Raw genomic sequence first — 9,030 nt, 5'->3', positions numbered from 1 at the left:
TAATTACTCAACTCGTTATCTTATGATAATGTTACGGTAGCACAAATGTCTGTCCACGTCCGACTGTCATTTTAAAATTGATAAAAGTGTAATGATTTATAGGCTGTAGAGTAGGGCTGTGCGAGTAATGTTTGTTGTTTTTATTATGTTTAATTATTTGAGTCATATTATCGTCGAAACTTCCCTTCGAATAATAATAGTCATTATTACATTATATGTGTTACATAGATTATAGCAAAATATACGAAAATGTGTTTGTTAGCCTTTTTCACGTCGTCTTTTCAAGGTAAAACAAATGTTCTTATTAAATTACTCCTTACTCATACACACTAGAAGTTACATATTTATAAAAAAACGACGTGTGTCACTCGGGGACAGCCGCGGTAAAGCTATTGCATGCTATGCCTTCAAGCCACACCTCCGCCCGTCGGAGAGGGGAGCGTGAGGTTTTTTCGTTACGGAATTTCTCGATTCGGTCCCCGCGCTCAAGGCCCGCGATAGAAGCTATGCAATAGCTTAATAGGATTTAATTTGATTTGATACGTTTCGATTATAATCCAGTTAAGCTTCTTAAATCTGACATTTCATAAAAAATATTGTTTAAGTGACAGCCCTATGAACGGTCAGCAATAAAAGTATTCGTTTATTAAGTTCATTACGAGGACCGCGGTAAGGTGATCCGTTAAGATTTAACCAGTAGCCGAGAGGATAAGTAGGGTTGGCAAATTAATATGAATAATTTTTATTTATATTTAAGAACTGAAATTGCATTTAATTGTTCGATAGGTAATAGTTTATCTCTTTAATTTGTTGTAATAAACAATTTGCAATTATGAAATATGAAATTACGTACAATCAAATTCAATGAATACTGATTAAACATAGATAAAAATGCCTTCCGCAAATATTTTTAATATTTATGACGTCTGTCATCTGCTATAAAAATATAATAAAAAGTATTGATACAAAAGTTTCATTCAACATTTTGATATTTATTAACTAAATACTAGAGGTAATAATATTTTGTGTTTTCTTTTTTGTCTGACGCTACGCAATATCAGATGGTCAATAGTCAGGCAGTGTTCACTTGCTATTCGTTTGACAGCAAGATACGGCTGATTATAATGACAGCACCGCCCTGACAGTAATGGACTGCCGAATTTTTATTGAGAAACTAGGCTCATTACTATTGGTATTAAATTCTTAGGTTTAATATAAAGTAGTGGTTATTTTCACTTGTTGGAATCCTTTTTGTTGCAATGTGGTTCGTGTTATGGTTACTTTACTTTAAGATCATTTCAAACAAAAAATATTTAAACTATAATAAATTAATGTAATCTTATAATATAAAAATGAATCTCAAAAATCAAAATGTGTTGGTAAGCGCATAACTTGAGAACGGCTTAACCGATTTCGTTAATTCTTTTTTTATAATATTGCTTGAAGTTCGAGGATGGTTCTTATGTAGAGAAAACGTGAATATGTACCACGGGCGAAGCCGGGGCGGACCGCTAGTATTGTATAATATTACTCATCTATTTATTCATGTGGCAGATAATAATTGTTTATTTTGCTATCCATATCGCCAACGTCCATACCACGTTGAATACACCGGTTCTCGTCCGATCACCGAAGTTAAGCAACGTCGGGCGCGGTCAGTACTTGGATGGGTGACCGCCTGGGAACACCGCGTGATGTTGGCTTTTTTACAATTCCGTTTTTTTTTCTTCATATTTATAAATATCCCGTATAATCCTATTAAATTATTTTTTAATAAATATTATCGATCTCAGTTCTTGCCCGACTAACTTTCGCAATGCTTATAAACAACATATAAATATTACTTAGTGCCGCGTTGAGAATAACTGACGCCAATGCAAAGATAAATAATTTATGGTGATAACTTTAAAATATCGCTTGCTAACGAGCGTGCCAATGTACCCAGGTATATAAAATATTATAATGATGTATGTTTGTGTATGGAACTTTTTGATATGTCAACGATAAAACGAAAATACCTATTTTCACTCACCCAAATTTTTTACGAAATGTGACAAATAATAAATAATACTCATTTGATTTTAAAAATTTTATTTGTACGTTTACAATTATACATACATTTTATTTTCATTAACTATCCTTTTTGAAATACAAACCTATTTATACAAAAATAATTTTGGCATTCAGGGAGAGCAAAACACTGGGCTCTACAAAATCTATACTGTATTTGAGAGAGAGACTGTTTTATTTCAATCTCTTAATTGAATCACAGAATAGTATAACACTTATAAGATCAAAGCTCATAGTTCGCACTTGAAACTATGTGCTTTGAAAAACATCTGATTAAGTACATTAATAATGGAAACATCCGCTGGATCGCATATTCTGTAAAATTATAAAAGAGCAAAAAGCCAACATCACGCGGTGTTCCCAGGCGGTCACCCATCCAAGTACTGACCGCGCCCGACGTTGCTTAACTTCGGTGATCGGACGAGAACCGGTGTATTCAACGTGGTATGGACGTTGGCGATTATTTGTCTGAATGTGTTGGTCAGTTTGCATGAATAGTCAGAAATATAAACTTTTCTTTAGAAAATGTATTGCAAAAAGTATTTACAAAGACCCTGGAAAATAAAAGAGTAAATCGTAATTAAAATAAGTTTGAATGGTAAGTAAAAAGTTTGCGCTATATATTCTGTTCAACTCGATATCAAATACAACTGTTATTCCAATGAGGTAAAACAACCAATTACCGACCTAAACTATATCTTCAATCGGCAAAGCTATTTCCGGAATGTAGGCAACGATAAGCGTAGATATTTATTCAGTTAAAGGTTTGCTAAATAAAGTAAACATCAAACGCAGCTAGTTACCGCTCGACATGCGACAACCGGTGACAGCGACACGGAGACGCCGTCAATACAGCCTTAAAAAGTGACAAGATTTATTTCTTATTCAATTTAAAACTCGCGTCAAACGTCTTCTGATCTTGACGTATGGAACATGCTTTATTGAGGTGAAAGCTGACAGCGCCATTCCGTAGGGTAAGTACATCTGGTGGTGACACTTTGGTGCCAATGTTTTTATTATCATGTGTCATTAAAAGTAGACGAGTGCGTGGAGTGTCACTTATTAAAAATTTCAAACTCCTTTGTAGTGTTTTAATTACACTTTAAAATATTGTAATAATTCGCTGTATTTTTATTTAGATTTACATCTTACAACATTTTCTTTTAGAATTAATTTTAAAGTTGCATTATTTTTTATTTTTATTTATACACACCTTCAAAATATGAATTATAACAGATTAGACTTAACTAAATTAATAATTTTATTTAAACATACCAACATAGCGTCATTTACCTTACAAATTATACGGACGTCGGATCAAAGTACGTAATATTTATGATACTTGGTTGCAAAAAATAAATGCAGTCATATATTGATCGATCTATTGTATTCAATACAAATGATGGAAAAAATTCGCTTTCTTGTGAGTCGTGGAAATCTTAGAACCAACTGTTATTCACTTATTTTAAATACAATATTGACAGTTGATTCACATGGTTGACGTACTAGGTTGTGTAAGATGTCTGGAAGAGGCAAATTTCATGATTAATAATAGTTTTGATCTGATTTATGCTTAGAAATTACATCTATGTATGCTGGCAAAAATGTATTATGATGAAGATGCAAAATGACAAATTTCCTTGAAAACCGATTTACCGAATATTTCAATTTCAGAGAGCACGGAAAAAAGTGAATAATCCCAAAAACAAGCCAAGTTAAGACTACACGCTCAAGTACTAGAAAGATAACAACAACAATAAAAATAAAATAATAACTACACAAATTGTACATTCACAGCAGCTACATGTGTCCATAATCTTATTACAATTCATGAGCGAGCGACAATGACGAATAAAATTTTGTTCTATAAAATTTAAACTAACATTTTCAATGCACGCTGAGTACATGTGATAAATGTGTAGAGTTTCGCGAAATTAATGTTTCAACAAGTACAAAGTATCCGGCAAAGCTAATGTAGCGACTGTCAAGACTCACTGTAGGGTCAGCATGTTAAGTTCTAACGTGGGACTAGGAAAGGCGATTTGTACGATAAATTTTAAAAAGAATTCAAAGTTGTGTTTTTGTATTTAAAACATACCAGTTACGTAGTTAAACCATATAATAATTTTAACATTTACCATCATCACAAATAGATTTTTTTCCATTCGAATATTTTTCGAACTCAAATTAAGCAACGATTAAATAAATCTAGAATGTATATTTATATGTATGCATACACAATTGTCAATTTTGAACATTTGAAAGTAATCAAAGATCAAAGATGATAGTTGAGATGATCAAAAAAATGAAAAAGGAAAGAAGATACGCTTACGCATACTTTTTACATTTGAATTATTACCCTTCAGATTATTTTTAGTTAAAAATGCGACGTCGTATTATCGGAACAGGACTGATGCAAATTATAAATTAACTTTGAAATTTAGGTACTGAATAATTCTTCAACTTCATACATAAGTTCCCCTATTTTCTTCAAGCCTGGTCACCGTGTAACAGCAACTTTTTGTCGGTAGTCAACCACCTCGCCGCAGACAGGCTTGATCTATTCTCCTACGGGTCCACATTTTTATCTTACAAAGTGCTCAGATAGACACGGAGAAAAGTTTGTGGAAAATTCATCTCTTGGAAACTTTAGAACGACTTACCTTTCCTGAATAGGTAACCAAATTTGAACTTTAACACTACAGGATATAGTTGAAAACAGTTTGTAGTTGGGCACATAGTTGAGTTAAGAAAACGAAATAAGCGAAAGAGAGGGGTATAAATATATGAAGGTACATTAATCTAAACAGACGTGCATTCCTTTGTGGGGGGCAGAGTTGAAATGGCGTGAAAATATGACTTGTTATTTATGTCCTATCACGGCTGAGATGAGAATTCGCGATACCAGTTTAAACAACTTTGAGGAATTGGTATTATATATTGTTGTGGTAGGGCTTGTTTAAATACCCGGAATTGGCTGGTGCCTATTTTTGGGCTTATTTTTTAGGGATTTTAAATCTGCGGACTAAATGGAAGATAATTAAAACTGAAGTAATATAATGTCAATTATCATGGTAAAAAAACTGGGTGCGAGTTTTTTTTTATCATTTTGTACAAAATAGTTTATACCCACTGTTTTTTTCTATTCTTCGATATATTTTACACAAATTCCTAATCTATTTACATATTCAAATTGCACTTTATTACTGTGGGGTTTAAACTAAACAAATAAATTAATATCAAGTTGTTGATCTCTTGAAAAGTTGCACGTAAAGTAAACTTCGAGGGTAATGAAATCGTGATTTACTCCTCCCAATATAGCGAAGTAAGCGCTAACTCACTACAATCGCTGGATAACCGCGCTGACTTTATGACGTCATTACACTCACACCGTCTAAGCTGCAGCACTTTTTCGCTGAATTTATTTGACAATTATTAAGGTGTCCGCATTAAGGGGGCATTAGAGCCAGCGTAGTAGAGGAAATTCATGTTTTTCTTGGGATGTTTTCGGTCGTAACTCAGCATAAAGGCCGGCACGTGCTAACTATTAGCTCCCCGACGGCGGATTAGAAAATAATTCAGCTCTGAATGTTATTATGGAGCTGAGTCGGATTTATTTTATTGCCCGCGAGATATATGCTGGTCTTTTGGCTTTATCCGCTCTTCCGCAGTTTGTTTATTGGCGTTCTAGATAAACGTAGCAAATTTTATCGTCGTTGGGGACTTTTTCAGATGCGACAGTTTCCGTGTAAATCTTGTTTATGTGCAGTTTGGTGTAATTATAGCGTTTTACGCTTGAGCTACTGCCGATATTGAATGTTCGTATAAAATATTATTGATTACGGCAATAAAAGCTGCTTTATGCTCGCCTCGCTTTTTTGTTTCGCGTTTGTGTCGTAATTCATAGATATTTTCGTTTCATGTTTTCCCACTTTGTGTTACGCCATATTTTTATTACGTTCAAATTGTCTGTCGTAGTATTGTGTGATTTATTACAAATTTCAATAAACAAGTTTCACTATAAAATAATCTTGAATTTACTTCTGAAGTAGTGTAATTTTAGAATACGCAACGTAATTTAAATAAATGAGAGTTCAAGAACAACTCTACAAAATCCCAAAATGCTTACAAATAAAACATTTCCCAGCAGGTAAGTTACTTTTAAAATTACATAACATTTGTGACACAGCACTAACTACGAGCAGAGACAATTTTAAAATTCTCATAAAGCGAGTGTCATGGCGGTACCCGCATCTGGCACTCTTGTAATTTTCACAATGTTGGCAGTAATATTTCCAAGGCTGCCACATTAGCGGATGTAATTGCGAGCTCAGGTGGCAATAAATAATGCGAGGGTAACACAGACGTTGTGCAATGCTTGTTGCAAGTCATATGTTAGGAGGCGGGAAGCAAGCCATTAGGGAAGATTTGTTTTTGTTAATGTGCTGCGGAATTAAAAAGTTACGTCTGGTAATGGAGCTCGTAAATTGTGTTCGCTTTGAAGACGTTATTGTTATTGAAGTCGATACTTTAAAGTTTTTGTCTTGCCTTTTGTTTTTGCACTAAGATTCCAATTAGATCCCTTTATTTTAATGTTGGTAGGCTCTTTTATTCGAAATTATCGATATTTTGTGTATCATTTGTTACACTTTGTTATCATTAATTTGAAATTTGTATTCGTAAGATATACCTAGCAAAAACTAAGTATTCGTTCGTATTTTTTCCGCCAGAAATTATCCGCACATACATTTGCGTCATTTTTAACCGTTTAATAAAAACATACAGCAATTCCACCCCGATAAAAATGGAGAAAAACGTTAACATTTAGGTAATCACTGCGAAGTAACCGACCCCATTCGTTTGAACAAATGAGCGCTTGAAGCGATTTATTGAAGCGATAAGCGCTAAGTGGTGCCCACGTAAATATCTTCCTTGCGTTAGTTAGCGCTCTAGCGATGCATTTTGCTTGATCTAACATGTAGTCTGGGTTATACGCGATGTCCTCCACGCAAGATAACAATAATAAATCATCTATATAGATAGAAATAGGTATTCAATAACAAAATAGGTAACATAATATGATTTTAAACGAGGCGAGATATGTTTAAATATATTTAGAATATCAGAGATGTATGTCTATGTATATTATGATGTCCTTTAAAGTATTATGAATCAAGATGGCAAAGTTATGGGGGTCAGTTTCCATCACACTACTGCAAAACACTGCAAGTTTAGATTTATGCAAAACATTTGTTACTCTTCCACGTAAAAATTACTGAACCGATACATCTAATATTTTAAACTAAGAAAGATTATAAACTGATTCACACATTGGACTTTTACCCTGGCTACCAGTCGATCAAAACCGTGTCCTAAAGCAAGTCTTGTCACAGCCAACGCTTCTCACTTGCGCCATAATAAATAACACTTGTCAGTGCAAGTAGGTTGCTTACAATTTACGTTCCCGTTTTATTTGACTATTGCACGTACTCACTTCGTGTTATATATTGTTCTCGTGATCAAATAAAACTATTTGATAAATTGCTTGACTTTTTTAAAGTTACTTGTTGGTTGATGATTTTTTAATACCAACTACTGAACCAAATATAATAAATTCAATTTTTGTATTGATTTAGAATGTTGAAGGAGGTCCAACGATACTTTTGGGTTTACCACCATTGGGAAAAATATATTCATTGAACACAAACATACAATATTCAACTTGAAGTAGGTAAATATTAGTGAAGCCACGGACAGATACCTACCAAGTATTTTATAAATAACATCTTCACGTTACCGTCAGTATTGCACGCAGTAATAATAATAACGTCACGCTACAATGTTATTACTATTAACCGCAGAACAGCTCAATACAACGATCAGCCATCTTATCTTTATCGATAATAGGGGATTGTGCCAACACTACTTCACTACCAACCATTAAACCAGCTCATACAACTCTTAACCTTAAGTCCCGTACATAAGGTTCATTATTAATTAGCAAACAGTCTAATAGTGTCGTAGACAAGACTATATCAAAGAGAATGTACTCGCAAATTAGAACCCTACATTTTGAATTCAACCAGTGTTACCGAGATATCGGAATCGAGATAAAATTGAAATCGTTAGAGAATAAATATCGATTGTTGAATCGATATTCCTTACTGGGGTTTTTAAATTAACGGTGATACGATCATTCGGATTGTGTTTAGAATAATGCGACGGGGGCACAATAAACTTTCGTTTGAAACACGATTTCTTTAGGGCACTTTCTAGTTTCTAGTATGACTGGTTTTCAATATTATTAAAATGTAGATAATATTAATTTAAAAGAGTTATATTGAAATTTATTATTATACGAATTTACGAAATTATACGAATCTGCTGCTTTAATCTAATCGTTGTTTTCCTGAAATAGTATTATATATTGGTTCTATTAAAATAACAACCAAAAGCGAAATATTTTTATTAAGTACATTTTTACTACTTTATTTCTCAAATAGATAGATTTCCAACCAAATCAGTCAAATTAAAGCACTCCAATGTATAAAAAACACACTTAAATTCTTGGAGATTCCAAAAAAACACACCGTGCGGTAGCCCTAACTCCACGAAATAAGAATAAGAACAAAGAGCAATAAAGAACAAGTCTTATGTGTACAAAAGCTAGTAAAGAGGGAGAGCTAGACAAGGCTAAGGGATGAAACACACTGTTTATGTAAGTGGCAACATTTTTCAGCGCTCCAGCCAACAGCTAATGTAAGCCTTTTATCTTAGCGCTTCGCTAAACTACTCACACTTTGCCAAACTATCAGCGAATCCTACAACTAATTTTGATTAGGGTTGTCAGCGTTTAATTTTTCATAATTTCAATTATAAACTTAGCTTGTAGGTAAGTGTAAAAATAGTTGACAATAATGCAAAAAGCATCAATTCATATCCAAAATTTTTTATAATTAA

The 9,030-nt window shown here is 33.4% G+C and overlaps 2 non-coding genes across 2 annotated transcripts; one reads left to right on the top strand and one right to left on the bottom strand.

The window, feature by feature from the left end:
• Positions 1-1,584: 1,584 nt before the first annotated feature.
• Positions 1,585-1,703, top strand: LOC123693482. Its single transcript, XR_006751692.1, has one exon. It is a non-coding gene; the product is annotated as a 5S ribosomal RNA (ribosomal RNA).
• Positions 1,704-2,409: 706 nt separating this feature from the next.
• On the bottom strand, positions 2,410-2,528 carry LOC123693481. The gene has a single exon (XR_006751691.1). It is a non-coding gene; the product is annotated as a 5S ribosomal RNA (ribosomal RNA).
• Positions 2,529-9,030: the final 6,502 nt, after the last annotated feature.

This window comes from Colias croceus, chromosome 7 (genome assembly GCF_905220415.1).
Source record: "Colias croceus chromosome 7, ilColCroc2.1".
NCBI classification, from domain to species: domain Eukaryota; kingdom Metazoa; phylum Arthropoda; class Insecta; order Lepidoptera; family Pieridae; genus Colias; species Colias croceus.
Note: the sequence above shows the minus strand (reverse complement) of the source record. Positions and strands in the feature narration are given on the sequence as shown.